At 36.3% G+C, this 15816-nt stretch overlaps 1 pseudogene; it reads right to left on the reverse strand.

Annotated features, from left to right (window-relative positions):
- Window positions 1-11836, reverse strand: part of LOC112831937 (cytochrome c oxidase subunit 7A2-like, mitochondrial pseudogene) — a 68329-nt pseudogene extending 56493 nt beyond the window's left edge.
- Between the last annotated feature and the right edge of the window lie 3980 nt (window positions 11837-15816).

Here is a 15816-nt window from a genome sequence, read left to right on the forward strand (position 1 = left end):
TATATATATATATATATATATATATATATATTATTGGTTCTGTTTCTCTGGAGAACCCTAATATAATTCTCCCTCAAGGTGGAAGACTTACACATTTTAGCTAAGTTTCAATTATGTTGTTTTTTAGACAAGATAATCTGAAGGCTTGTGGCTGGGCAAATTGCTCCATTTTCAAAATTCTGATGGAGTTCTGAATGTCTTTTAGTGCACCACCGAACATTATTTTGGATTATGAAGATCGCCTGCACTTAGTTAGAGATCTAGTTACAACTTGGGAATAGGAGATTCATCTGTAGATTTAAAGCATTTGCTTTTTCAAAACTTTTGAGGAGGAGCAAGATGGCAGAGGAGTAGGAGACCTAAAATTTGTCTGATCCCAGGAATTCAGCTAGATAGGTATCAAACCATTCTGAACACCTACAGACTCAACAGGAGATTGAAGAAAAGAATAGCAGTAACTCTCTGAACAGAAAAGCGACTACATTCTGGAAGGTAGGTCATGCAGAGAAGTGAATCCGAGGTGATATTCAGGAAGATAGACCGCAGGGGGGAGGGACCCTCCATCAGCTGGCTACCGGCAAGTGATAGAACAGTGGAGGGTGGAACCCTCGCTGGGACAGTGTGGTCTCAGGACCCTCGGGGTCACAGAAAGAAAAGGGGTGCCTGAGTGCAGCAGAGCTCCCAGGTATTGGAGCAGGGAAGCGGCTGCAGAGATGGAGCCGAGGCGTGGGCTCTCAGCTCAGGGTTGCCATAAACCATGATCTGCAGCACAGATCGGACCACTACTCCTCCAGCAGGGACCCAACAAGGGGCAGATCCTGGGAGACTCCCCTTCCTCCTCTGGGAGGAATGGCACAGGAGCACACGTCAGGGATCTGCTGGGTTTGGAGACTCAACATGGAGTCAGGTGCCACAGATGGAAATGCTCGGTCACAGTCTGGGTGATCATGGAGTGCGGCCAGAGACCAGGGATACAGGAGTGATTGACTGCTTTTCTCTGGGGACTCACCGAGGAGTGGCGCCCCGAGTTCTCGGCTCCTCCAGGGTGGGGATTGGGAAGCTGCCATTTTCACTCTCATCCTCCAAAGCTGTACAGAAAGCTTGCAGGGAACAAAACCTACAGAGAGCAAGCCCGAACAGATTACTTAGCCCGGCCCCTGGCAAGGGTGGGGCAATTCTGCCTCCAACAAAGACATTTGAGAACCACTGCAACAGGCCCATCCTCCAGAAGATCAGCAAGGACAGCCTGCCAAGACCAAGTTTACTGATGAATGAGAATGGCAGAACTCCAGCACTAGGGGAATACAGCACATAGAGTTCATGGCTTTTTTTCCCATGTTTCTTTAGTCTTTCAAAGTTAATTTTTTTTAATTTTCTTTTTTTCTTTTTCTATTTTTTTGAATTTTTCTTTTTCCCTTTTTCAACCAACATCTTATCAATCCTTTTTTTTCTTAATTTTTTTTATTTTTCATTTTAGAGTCATATTCTATCCCTTCATTGTAATTAACCTTATTTTTGGTGTGTGTGTGTGTGTGTGTGTGTGTGTGTGTGTGTGTGTATTCTCTCTTTAAAATTTTGGGAACAAAATATACCCTAAATCTCTAGTGTATGGCTTCGTTCTACTCTCCTGCCTGATCACATTCTCTCCCTTTTTTTAATTTTTCTTCTTTCTTTTTTCAACCATCTTCTTATCAATTCCTTCTATAAAATCTTTCATAATTTTCATCTTTACAGTCATATTCCATCCCTTCATCATGTTTACCCTTATTTTTGTACATATATAAGTTTTTCTTTCTTTAAAATTTTGGGAGACACTTTCTTCTGACAGACCAAGATACACCCAAAATCTAGTGTGTGGCACTGATCTATTCACCAGCCTGATCTTATTTGATCATTTTCTTTTTTTTTTTTTCTTTCTTTCTTTGCTTTCTTTCCCTCCTGTATTGGGTCTCTTTTGGTTTGTTTAGTGTATATTTTTCTGAGGTCATTGTTACCCTGTTAACATTTTGTTCTCTCATCCATCTGTTCTCCTCTGGACAACATGACAAGATGGAAAAACTCCCCTCAAAAAAAAAAAACAAGAGAGTACCAACTGCCAAGGACCTAATTGTACGGACATTAGTAAGATGTCGGAACTAGAGTTCAGATGACAATTATATAGATACTAGCTGGGCTTGAAAAAAGCATGGAAGATATTAAAGAAACCCTTTCTGGAGAAATAAAAGAACTAAAAATCTAACCAAGTTGAAATCAAAAAGGCTATTGAGGTGCAATCAAAAATGGAGGCTCTAACTGTGAGAATAAATGAGGCAGAAGAGAGAATTAGTGATATAGAAGACCAAATGATGGAGAATAAAGAAGCTGAGAAAAAGAGAGATAAACAACTACTGGATCATGAAAGCACAATTGGAGAGATAAGTGATACCATAAGACAAAACAATATTAGAATAATTGGCATCCCAGAAGAAGAAGAAAGAGAGAGAGGGACAGAAGGTTTATTGGAGCAAATTATAGCAGAGAACTTCCCTAATTTGGGAAAGAAACAGGCATCAAAATCCAGGAGGTACAGAGAACCCCCTCAGAATCAAAAAAAAACTAAGTCAACAACCTGACATCTAACAGTAAAACTTACAAGTCTCAGAGACAAAGAGAAAATTTCTGAAAGCAGCTCGGGACGAGACGTCTGTAACCTACAACAGTAGAAACATTAGATTGGCAACAGACCTATCCACAGAGACCTGACAGGACAGAAAGGACTGGCATGGTATATTCAGAGAACTAAGCGAGAAAAATATGCAGCCAAGAATACTATATCCAGCTAGGCCGTCATTGAAAATAGAAGGAGAGATAAAAAGCTTCCAGGACAAACAAAAACTAAAAGAATTTGCAAACACAAAATCAGCCCTACAAGAAATATGGAAAGGGGTCCTCTAAGCAAAGAGAGAGCCTAAAAATAACATACATACAGTAAGGAACAGACAATATACAGTAACAGTCACCTTATAGGCAATACAATGGCACTAAATTCATATCTTTTAGTGGTTACCCTGAATGTAAATGGGCTAAATGCCCCAAACAAAAGACACAGAGTAAGAGATTGGATAAAAAAACAAGACCCAGCGATATGCTGTCTGCAAGAGGCTCATTTTAGACCCAAAGACACCCCCAGATTGAAAGTGAGGGGGTGGGAAATAATTACCATGCTAATGGACATAAAAGAAAGCTGGGGTGGCAATCCTTATATCAGACAAATTAGATTTTAAACCAAAGACTGTAATAAGAGATGAGGAAGGACACTATCCCACTTAAAGGGTCTATCCAACAAGATCTAACAATTGTAAATATCTATGCCCTAACATGAGAGCAGCCAATTATATAAGGCAATTAATAACAAAAGCAAAGAAACACATCAACAACAATACAGTAATAGTAGGGGACTTTAACACCACCCTCACTGAAATGGACAGATCATCTAAGCAAAAGATCAACAAGGAAATAAAGGCTTTAAGTGACACACTGGACCAGATGGACTTCACAATATATTCAGAACATTCCATCCCCAAACAACAGAATACACTCTAGTGTCCATGGAACATTCTCCAGAATAGATCACATCCTAGGTCACAAATCAGGTCTCAACCAGTACCAAAAGATTGGAATCATTCCCTGCATATTTTCAGACCACAATGCTTTGAAACTAGAACTCAATCATAAGAGGAAAGTCGGAAAGAACTCAAATACATGGAAGCTAAAGAGCATCCTACTAAAGAATGAATGGGTCAACCAGGAAATTAAAGAAGAATTAAAAAATTCATGGAAACAAATAAAAATGAAAACACAACTGTTCGAAATCTTTAGGATGCAGCAAAGGTGGTCCTAAGAGGAAAGTATATAGCAATACAAGCCTTTCTCAAGAAACAAGAAAGGTCTCAAATACACAACCTAACCCTACACCTAAAGGAGCTGGAGAAAGAACAGCAAATAAAGCCTAAGCCCAGCAGGAGAAGAGAAATAATAAAGATCAGAACAGAAATCAATGAAATAGAAACCAAAAGAACAGCAGAACAGATCAAAGACTAGGATGTGGTTCTTTGAAAGAATTAGTAAGAGTGATAAACCCCTGGCCAGACATATCAAAAAGAAGAGAAAGGACCCAAATAAATAAAATCATGAATGAAAGAGGAGAGATCACAACCAACATCAAAGAAATACAAACAATTATAAGAACATATTATGAGCAACTATATGCCAGCAAATTAGATAATCTGGAAGAAATGGGTGCATTCCTAGAGATTTATAAACTACCAACACTGAAACAGGAAGAAATAGAAAACCCGAACAGACCCATAACCACTAAGGAAATTGAAGCAGTTATCAAAATCTCCCAAAAACAAGAGCCCAGGGCCAGATGGCTTCCCAAGGGAATTCTACCAAACATTTAAAAAAGAATTAATACCTATTCTTCTGAAACTGTTCCAAAAACTAGAAATGGAAGGAAAATTTCCAAACTCATGAGGCCAGCATACCTTGATCCCAAAACCAGACAAAGACTCCATCAAAAAGGAGAATTACAGACCAATATCCCTGATGAGCATGAATGCAAAAATTCTCACCAAAATACAGACCAATATCCCTGATGAGCATGTATGCAAAAATTCTCACCAATAGTACATTAAAGGGATTATTCACCACAACCAAGTGGGATTTATCCCTGGGCTGCAACATCCGCAAATCAATCAATGTGATTCAATACATTAATAAAAGAAAAAACAAGAACCATATGATCCTCTCAATAGATGCAGAAAAAGATTACCAAAATACAGCATCCTTTCTTGATTAATACTCTTCAGAGTATAGGGATAGAAGGTACAAACCTCTATTTCGTAAAAGCCATCTATGAAAAACGCACAGTGATTATCATTCTCACAGGGAAATACTGAGGGCTTTCCCCCTAAGGTCAGGAACATGGCAGGGATGTCCACTATCACCAGTGCTATTCAACATAGTACTAGAAGTCCTAGCCAAGCAGTCAGAAAACAAAAAGAAATAAAAGGCATCCTAATCAGCAAAGAAGAAGTCAAACTCTCACTCTTTGCAGATGATATGATACTTTATGTGGATAATCCAAAAGACTCCACCCCAAAACTGCTAGAACTCATACAGGAATTCAGTAAACTGGCAGGATATTAAATCAATGCACAGAAATCAGTGGCATTTCTATACACCAACAACAAGACAGAAGAAAGAGAAATTAAGGAGTCAATCCCATTTACAACTGCACCCAAAACCGTAAGATACCTAGGAATAAATCTAACCAAAAAGGCAAAGAATCTGTACTCAGAAAACTGTAAAATACTCATGAAAGAAATTGAGGAAGACACAAAGAAATGGAAAAACGTTCCATGCTCATGGATTGGAAGAACAAATATTGTAAAGATGTCAATGCTACCTAGAGCAATCTACACATTCAATGCAATCCCCATCAAAATACCATCCACTTTTTTCAAGGAAATTGAACAAATACTCCTAAAATTTGTATGGACCCAGAAAAGACCCCGGATAACCAGAGGAATGTTGAAAAAGAAAAGCAACGCTGGTGGCATCATAATTCTGGACTTCCAGCTCTATTACAAAGCTGTCATCATCAAGACAGTATGGTAGTGGCACAAAAACAGACACATAGATCAATGGAATAGAATAGAGACCCAGAAATAGACCCTCAACTCTATGATCAAGTAATCAAAGCAGGAAAGAATGTGCAATGGAAAAAAGACAGTCTCTTCAACAAATGGTTTTGGGAAAATTGGACAGCCACATACAGAAGAATGAAACTGGACCATTTCCTTACACCACACACTAAAATAGACTCAAAATGGATGTAAAACCTAAAGGTGAGACAGGAGTCCATCAAAATCCTTAAGGAGAACACAGGCAGCAACCTCTTTGACCTCAGCCGCAGCAACTTCTTCCTAGAAACATCGCCAAAGGCAAGGGAAGCATGGCCAAAAAGCAACTATTGGAACTTCATCAAGATAAAAAGCTTTGGCACAGCAAAAGAAACAGTCAACAAAAGCAAAAGACAACCGACAGAATGGGAGAAGATATTTTCAAATGACATATCAGATAAAGGGCTCATATCCAAAATCTATGAAGAACTTATCCAACTCAACACCCAAAGAACAAATAATCCAATGAAGAAATGGGCAGAAGACATGAACAGACATTTTTCCAAAGAAGACATCCAAATGACCAACAGACACATGAAAAAGTGCTCAGCATCGGTCGGCATCAGGGAAATCCAAATCAAAACCTCAATGAGATACCACCTCCCACCAGTCAGAATGGCTAAAATTAATAAGTCAGGAAACGACAGATGTTGGTGATGATGCGGATAAATGGGAACCCTCCTACATTGTTGGTGGGAATGCAAGCTGGTGCAACCACTCTGGAAAACAACATGGAGGTTCCTCAAAAAGTTGAAATTAGAGCTACTGTACAACCCAGCAATTGCACTACTGGGTATTTACCTTAAAGATATCCAAAGGGGTACATGCACCCCAATGTTTATAGCAGCAATGTCCACAATAGCCAAACTATGGAAAGAGCCAAGATGTCCATCAACATATGAATTGTTAAAGAAGATGTGGTATATAAATACAGTGGAATATTATGCAACCATTAAAAAAAACAAAATCTTGCCATTTGCAACATGGATGGACCTAGAGGGTATTATGCTAAGGGAAATAGGTCAGTCAGAGAAAGACATGTATCATATGATCTCACTGATAATGAGGAACTCTTAATCTCAGGAAACAAACGGAGGGTTGCTGGAGTGATGGTGGTGGAAGGGATGGGTGGCTGGGTGATAGACATCAGCGAGGGTATGTGCAATGGTGAGTGCTGTTAATTTTGTAATACTGATGAATCACAGACCTGTACCTTTGAAACAAATAACACATTATATGTTTAAAAAAAAACAAAAACAAAAACAAAGATAGTAGGAAGGGAAAAATGAAGGGGGGAAATCAGAGGGGGAGACAAACCATGAAAGACTATGGACTCTGAGAAACAAACTGAGGATTCTAGAGGGGAGGCGAGAGGGGGAGTGTGTTAGCCTGGTGATGGATATTAAAGAGGGCACATATTGAATGGAGCACTTGGTGTTATACGCAAACAATGAATCATGGAACACTACATCAAAAACTAATGATGTAATGTATGCGATTATCATAACATAATAAAATAAAATTAAAGAAGAATTTAAAGAAAAAAAGCATTTGCTTTTTAATTTTATTTCCGTTAGTTTAAATTAGCTATGGCTTTCGCCCTTATTCTTCACATATTTCTAAATGATTTCTTCTTGCTTATGAATCAAATAATCCAAAGCATTTTTCTTTAAAAGTCATGACCTGGAAGAATTTTAATAAGTGAAGGAAAAGTTCACAATATTTAAATGGAAAAAAAAATGGTTACACTAAGTATGTAAATAAGTAAATTCAGTATGATTCTAGTTGCTGTGAGTATTTGTGGGTACAGCTATAGACCTACTGGAAGAGAAAATTAGCAATGGTTATGTCTATGAAATGGAATTGTAGGTATTTATCATGTATTCTTTGTACTTTCTCATATGTTCCTAAGTGTCTTTAATTAATGTCTTTAATCTATAAAAATCTAAAAAGGAATGTTATTAATAATTTTAAAACTAATCTGGGTTGCCTGGGTGGCTCAGTTGGTTGAGTGCTAACTCTTGGTTTCAGCTCAGGTTGTGATCTAATGGTTCATGGGACAGAGCCTGGTGCTGGGCTCTGTGCTCAGTAAGGAATCTGCTTGAGAGTCTCTCCCTCTGCCCCACCCCACTCGCACACGCTCTTGCTCTTTCTAAAATAAATAAATGTATTTTTAAAACTTACCTCTAAAATTTTATTTTTATAACTGATTTATTTCTGATATTTTTAGTGTGTATCATTTAATTTTAGTGTGTATCATGCAGTTTATTTCACAGTGACTTAGAGAAATCAACCGTGGAATGTTTCAAAACATCGATAATGTTTTCTTATATAGGAGGTGGTAAAATGTTAATTGTGGATCAGTGAAAGTTTTAAATAAGGTGACAAATATTGTTGAGACGGTCTTATGGTCTTATGAGATTTTCTACTTAGTTATGTATCTCATATATACATGTACAAATATAATTGATTTATATGTAATATTGATTCATATTATATATATGTTTGGTATATACATAGATACTATATGTAAGACAAAATAATGCTTTCTTTGGAGATACAAAAATTTTTAAAGAACAGATGCCACCTTTAAAATAAAATGTACGTTTTATTTTTCTGGCCCCAGGAAAGAAACTGTTCTACATTTCCACTGGCATGCATGCGTGGGCCATCATGATTTCTAGGGTGGTCCATGTATACCAGATAAGCTTCCCATAAGGAAAAAAAATACATGGAAAGATATGGGTTAAGATTTGAGGTAAAATCTCTTAAAAAAATGTCAAGATTGGGGTTGACACGCCACCCTATTAGATAATGCCTACGGATAAGGGTGAAGAAACTTACCTGAAATGAGAATAGAGATCCATGCTCACTAATGATTTAAAAGAACACAAGGAAGAATATCTTCTAGCGCGTGATGTCTGATGACACTCATATATCTCCTGACCAAGGGATAAGATGAGTTTCTTGACTTAGGAAGACGTAAGGTAATAGGAGAACAGTAGAGTCTCTTAAGTGGAAGAGTGCCTCAGTCACTTCTGTGAGAGCCGTCTCAGCACTGACATGAGGACTGCAGGGGAAGATTGGCAGTGACAGGAGGAGCAGTACCTCTGTGACAATGAAAGAAGAGCTACACGCCAACAGCAATGTCAAGTGTGAGCCTTGAGGCAGAACTTCTAACAGCTGGTGAAAGCCTAGAGGCGATTGTATGTAGATGAACACCAAGGACTTCAGTTAATTTAACTGCTGTCAGGGCAAGATTCTTTTTTTTTTTTTTTTTAGCTTCTCACAGAGGCAGGAAAAAAAATAAATTTGAGATTTGAAATCTTACTAATTCCAAATAACATAGGTTTAAAATAAAAGAGTACTATTATTATTACCACCAAAATGAATATTTCCTGTACTCAAGGACTCAAACCAAGGGTTACTAAGATGATAGGGAGTGGGGTATAGAGATGGGAATGTGGTTAAGGGAAACGTTCTGAAGTTCAAACTAAGCCGTTATTATATTTGGTTAATTCAATAACTTTCTGTTGCCGCATTTCTCAGTAAAAATTTTAACGTAGTCTGATTTTCCTCTGCAATATGAAACACAATAGAAGGAAGAAGAAGTCTATTTCTCTTTTTTTCTTGCAAGAAGGAAAAGTTTAGCTTTACATGAGAAAGAATAGGGTACCTTTGCACTAAGTAGAGATTAAGAGAGTTTTGTTCTTCCAAAACTATGTTCAGAAAAGCAAATAGATGGGCTGTGCCAAATAGGACTGCCTCATTACTAGCTGAGGATTCTAAACCATCGGAAATAGAGAGGAGCTCAGATCTTAGGAAGGGAAATGGTAACCTCAGGGTTTGACTCTAGTGGTAGAGACCAGGATTCAGCAAATCATAAACTGATTATTTTTTGATACTGGTACAAAAAGCATCACAGATTTTGAAATGTCATTAAAGATAGAGAAAGATGGAGATTTCATAGGTCATGAAGCTTATACAAATTACAAGAGGGAAACACTTCAAGAAAAAATAGAAGACTATGAATACAGTACTAAAGTACATATTTATTTATGGGGTGCCTGGGTGGCTCAGTCGTTAGGTGTCTGCCTTTGGCTCAGGTCATGATCCCAGGGTCCTGGGATTGAGCCCCACATCAGGCTCCCTGCTCAGTGGGAAGCAGGCTTCTTCCTCTCCCACTCCCCCTGCTTGTGTTCCTGTTCTTGTTATCTCTTTCTCTGTCAAATAAATAAATAAAATCTTCAAAAAAAAAGTACATGTTTATTTAAATAAAAAACAAATCCAGTAAATTATAAATGTTTAAAAAGCTGACAAATATAATTATTCAAAACAATAAAATAGCCTTTTTTAAACTATTCTGCCATATCTCCAATATATTTTTGGCCTTCATTTTTGTCTATATATTCTATAATGTTCTCCTCATATGAAAACTATATTGTAATTTGATTTTCTGTGTATACAAGAGAAGAAGAATAATCTTCAGAAATATTTATCAAAATTTAATTTTTGCCATCGGTAGTTTTAAAAATTTCTTCATAATGTATTGATAATATCATACATATTTTTAGGATTATTGTCAAATTTGGGAAATATGTATCAAGATGTTATGATATTCATGTATTTTAAGTTCATTTTAGCAGTGACTAATTCTAAGTAGTCTTTTTATGAATCACAAACAAAACCAAAATTTAAAAACCATTTCATCAAACACTAACGTTTGGTATGAATGCACAAGTAGTGTTAAGCTCCATTATAGTCAATTTCTGTTTTTGTTTTTCCAGTATATCTATTACAGTACTAAAGGCTTCCTTTTGTTTGTTTCCTGTTGAAACAGAATATATTCCTTATGAGCATCTAAGAGAGTATGAAATGTAATCCATTTATTCTTTATTAAACATATTCTCAGTATTACTATGTGTTTTATTACTAAAGAAAATTTGAAGTTTTTTTTTTTTACTACCTCTATTGCCTTACAATGTGGTCCTACTTTTTAAATTGGCACAGTTATTTTTTGTTTTTGTTTAATTTTTTATTGTTATGTTAATTACCATACATTACATCATTAGTTTTTGATGTGGCACAGTTATTGTTTTTAATACAATGTTTATTTTTGTAGAGCTTCTTGAGATAATTTACATACCATAAAATTTCATCAATTGCAAGTATATAATTCAGTGATTTTTATTAATTTATATTGTTGTATCACCATCACCACAATCCAGTTTTAGAACTTTCTATCACCAGTGAAATTTCCATCAATCCCATTTGCAGGTAATTCCTCTCCATGCCTAACTACCAGTTAAATACTGATCTGCTTTCTGGCTCAATTAATTTGCTTTTTTTCTGGGATTTCATATAAATTGAATAATACTATGGACAGACTTTTGTGTCTGGTTTATTTCTCTCAGCATGATTTTTTTTTAAGATTTTATTTCTTTATTTGACAGAGAGAGACACAGCGAGAGAGGGAACACAAGCAGGGGGAGTGGGAGAGGGAGAAGCAGGCTTCCTGCAGAGCAGGGAGCCCAATGTGGGGCTTGATCCCAGGACCCCAGGATCATGACCTGAGCCGAAGGCAGACACTTACTGACTGAGACCCCCAGGTGGCCCCCAGCATGATGTTTTTGAGCCAAATCCATGTTGCAGCATATGTCAATATTTCCTTCATTTTCATTGGGTGACTAATACTCCATTATATGGATATGCCACATTTGTTTATGAATTCATAAACAAATATTTAATATTTGAATTTTCTATGTTTTTTAACAATTATTAATAATGCTGTTATGAACATTCACATACAAGTCTCTTTGTGCACCTATGTTTTCATTTACTTTGGGTAGATTCCAAAAAGTGGAATTGTTGGTAAGTCAAGTGAGACTATTTCAGCAGTGGTTGGCAGGCTGCTGATTTTCATAGCCTCCCTGCCTTGTTTGAACTGATATAGTAACAGAGCTCGGGGGAGCTGGGGAAGCTGAAGCAGCTCCAGGCAAGAACTCCATTCACTTCAAGCTATTCTTACCTGAATGAAATTCAGTAGTTTTCATGAATAAACACTTCTCAGCTTGCTCAGTGTCATTGGTCGATTTCCAGAGCACCAACATGGTTGATCTGACTGTCCAACTTTATAGTTGCTTTTGGGGGAAAGAATTTTTGACCTCCTTACTCTATCATGCCAGAAGTGAATCTCCAAAATCTATTTTTCAATTTTCTCCTAATTTTTCATTGTTTCTATTTTTTTCTAATGTTTTTTGATGCTCAAGACAATAAATGGAGCTCAAATTTTAACCTTCTTTTTCAAGCACATGTATACTGTGGTCCATAAATTAGGGTGAATTACATATTTATGTTGTTCAAATAGTTATTTTAAATTTAAAATCTATGAAAATGACATATTTTATAAGATGTTACCTCACCATTTAAAAATTGGTGGCATTGTATATTCCATACAGGTGGTGAGCCCTTATAAAACCCAAATCCATCAGTTTTAATCAGCTTTTAAGTTGTCTACTAGTTTTCTTGTGTGCATGTGTGTCTCTGTGTGTGTGTTAGTTACAGGCTTGTCTCGATGTTTTATGCCATTAAAATGAACCTATTCTACTGGTTTTATTCAAAGAATACATAATTTCTGATGTGATCAAGATAAAAAATAAAGTTAAGATGCCAATGTCATTCTAACAAATACTGGCTATAAACTATGAAATACTAGTATGGAAAGCAACAAATAATGGGTATTTGAGTCAAGGTCAGTAAAGTATGTCTAGGAAAATATCCCAGTGAAGATGACGCATCTATGAGGGTCAGGTTGCCCTAGTGGGAATCTTAGGATGGTTTCCCAGTGTTTTAGTTAAAAGAAAATTCCTAAGGGAGAAATCTCTTAACAGAAGGGCACCTGGATGGCTCAGTTCGTTAAGGGACTGCCTTCGGCTCAGGTCATGAACCTGGAGTCCTGGAATCGAGTCCCACATCGGGCTCCCTGCTCAGCAGGGACTCTGCTTCTCCCTCTGACCCTCCTCCCTCTCTTGCTCTCTGTCTCTCATTCTCTCTCTCTCAAATAAATAAAATCTTAAAAAAAATATGTTCATGAAAACATTAGGTTTAATGTAATTAGCATGTGAAAGTAAAGAAAATTTATACTAGGAATTGTGACATAAAAACCATCAAACAAATAAAAATGCTTTTTCCAGAGAAATAATGCAAAGGACACTGTTCTTATAGATAAAGGACCATGTCAAGATCAGAGCATAGTGGAAGGTATGTGTGTGTTTAGGGGGGCTGGGAGGGGGAAAGAGATGGTGAGGGTGAGCCCTTTGTCTATTAGATATGATGATTAACTTTAGTCATCATCAGAGATACAAAAATAAAAAGAAGTCTGTATCTAAATAGGTATTTTGATTCTAAACAGGAAAAACCTTTTCAAAAATTAAACAAAATAGTGCTGTAAAATAGGAATCCCATAGAAAACAAAAATAAGTATCAAGGGAAATGAAGAGAGAAATTAATATAGTAAAGGGAATTAGAACAGGTTTCACAGTAGGGTTTGGTAAGAATGGATACAGCCGTTATGCTGGGCATGAAAGTTGTGTTCCTTCAGCATTTGAGCTCAGACTGAGTTAATGGCAGACATGTTTTTCTACTTCTGTTCTAGACTCACAAACTTCTTATACATGAAATACCCTTTTCTTAAGTTCTATCCATTTTTTATTCAAATGTCATCTCTGTAAAATTTTAATATGCTAGCCTAAAAGAATTTAATCCACCTTATCTTCTCTCTCCTCTTCAGTCTTATCTGCCATTATTTTACTGTATATACCCTGACTAATTCAACTACTTGCTGTTTCTACCTTGTTGTCTTCCTTTTCCATAAGCTTTGCCCACTGGATAGAGTTTTCTTCCTCTGCTTGTCTTAAATTCTCCAGCCTTTCAAATCTTTTAATATTTTCAAGATATGGGGTGCCTGGGTGGCTTATTTGAGCATCTGACTCTTGGTTTTGGCTCAGGTCATGATCTCAGGGTTGTGAGACTGATGTCCTAGTAGGGCTCCATGCTTAGCAGGGAGTCTGCTGGAGATTCTCTCCTTCTCCCTGAGTCCCAATCCCCTACTCACACACATGTGCTCTCTGTCTCTGTCTCTCTGAAAATTAATAAGTAAATCTTTATTAAAAAAATACATCTTCAAGACCTATATGTATTATTAAGTGCTGTTTGTGAAAATCTCATTGAGGTTTAAATAGCGAGGGAATGGGGTTAAGGTTCCTCATTAAAAAAATATCATGAGATTTAAATAAGAGAAACACTAGATCTGTGTATTTAGTTTTAAAATATAAAATGTCAAAACTTTCTTCTATGCAGTGAATTCTTCAACCATATTTAAGCAAAATTCATCAATACTGTTGAATCTACTACATACTGAACACTGCTTTAAGCATTGTGGCTAGAACAACGAAAAAGAGTGACATGAGAGTGCCACCATGGAGCTTATACTCTAGCTGGGGAAGATACAGTCAGTAAATGAATAAATATACAATAATTTTGACTAGTAAAAAGTGATAAAAAAATTAAAAGTGGTTAATGGGTAATAATAAGAGGGGAATACAATTAAAAGAAACTAAGAAACAAAACAGACCAAGAGAGTAATTTAGACAGGGTGATCAACTCATTCTTGTTAAAGAGATCAATTTGAATGAAGGCATTATTGATGAAAGGAGTTAGCCATGGTAAAACTGGTGTTGGAAGTAAGGGTGGGATATATTCCAGGGAGACGTTACAGCAGTTAGCAAAGGCTCTGACATGGGAATGAAGTCTATTTGAATTCCAGGAAGAAGATATATACTGCTGGAACACAATATGGGGAAAAAGTAATAGAAATTGAAGTCAGAGAGACAGGCAAGTCTCATAAAATGTGCTTTTTATGTAGCACATGTAGTGCTACATAAATGTAGTCAAAAAGTATGAGTAGATATCACATGACTTAAATAATTCTCAAACACCATCAAAATGAAATTTCATAATTATTTGTTGATGTAGTATCTCCTAATATCTTGAGCCCTTCTACCACTTTGCAATTCAATCCTGGATTTTACTGGTCTCTACAACATGTTATTCATGAAGTGTTTTAAATTATGTATCAGATAATGTTCTTGAGGCTGAGGACCATATCACTCATTTTTGTGTCCTTGAAATGCCTAACTTGTTATCTTTATCAGGTATTACTAATTATTTTTGGACATGTTACGTATCCTGATAAAATTAACCTGAAGTGAATGTTGTTGGACTAATTGGCATGGTTTATACCTTTTAGCAAGTAATTATTCAGTCAAGAGTTTTCTTGAATTTTTTTTTGTGATATTTTTGTTTACAGTGTAGTTGAAGTTTTATAAATCACACTTGTAAAATATTATGGAAGGATACATTAGATTTACTAGAGTATGGGACTTTAGCTTATCAAACTTCATTATCATACTTACTTTAGACACTAAAACAATTCTAATGAAGTTAGCAAATCCAAATGAAAACCTACTGCAAATTGCAACTTCTCTAAAGTTAATTAACGGAAACGCAGGGTAGTCAATACCACAGATGCAATATATCAAATCTGAAGTACAAGGAGACTGAGTTATTGAATTCCAAAGATGTGCTTGCATTTCAGGGATGAGGTAAATCAAGATGTGGGAAACTTTATAGAAACTTGTTGCCTCTACTGTTCAATGTCCTCATCCCCGACCCTAAGATATGATGATGTAAAATACTACCGTATCCTTGAAAGAACATTAAATTAGTATTTGAAAGGTTCTACTGCAGGTTAAGTCAAGCTAACAGAGTTATATATGAGAGAATATGTTAAATACATTTAATAAACATGGACAAATTTAAGAGGAGAGTAATAGCATTTCTAGCCTTATAAATATGATTGACATATACAAAAGTCTCTAAGTGTGGATTTTAACTACTTAGGCTTCACTGTGTAGTATTTTATTTCCTGAAGGTTCATAAAACTTTGCTCTTTGGATCAGTGTGAATAGTAGTGTGAAATAAATCACCTTTAATAATAGAAGTTATTTAACTGATGCTTTCCCTCTTTGTG

Source organism: Callorhinus ursinus, unplaced genomic scaffold (assembly GCF_003265705.2).
Source record: "Callorhinus ursinus isolate GAN/ISIS: 27379988/994484 unplaced genomic scaffold, GSC_fseal_2.0 scaffold14, whole genome shotgun sequence".
NCBI lineage: Eukaryota > Metazoa > Chordata > Mammalia > Carnivora > Otariidae > Callorhinus > Callorhinus ursinus.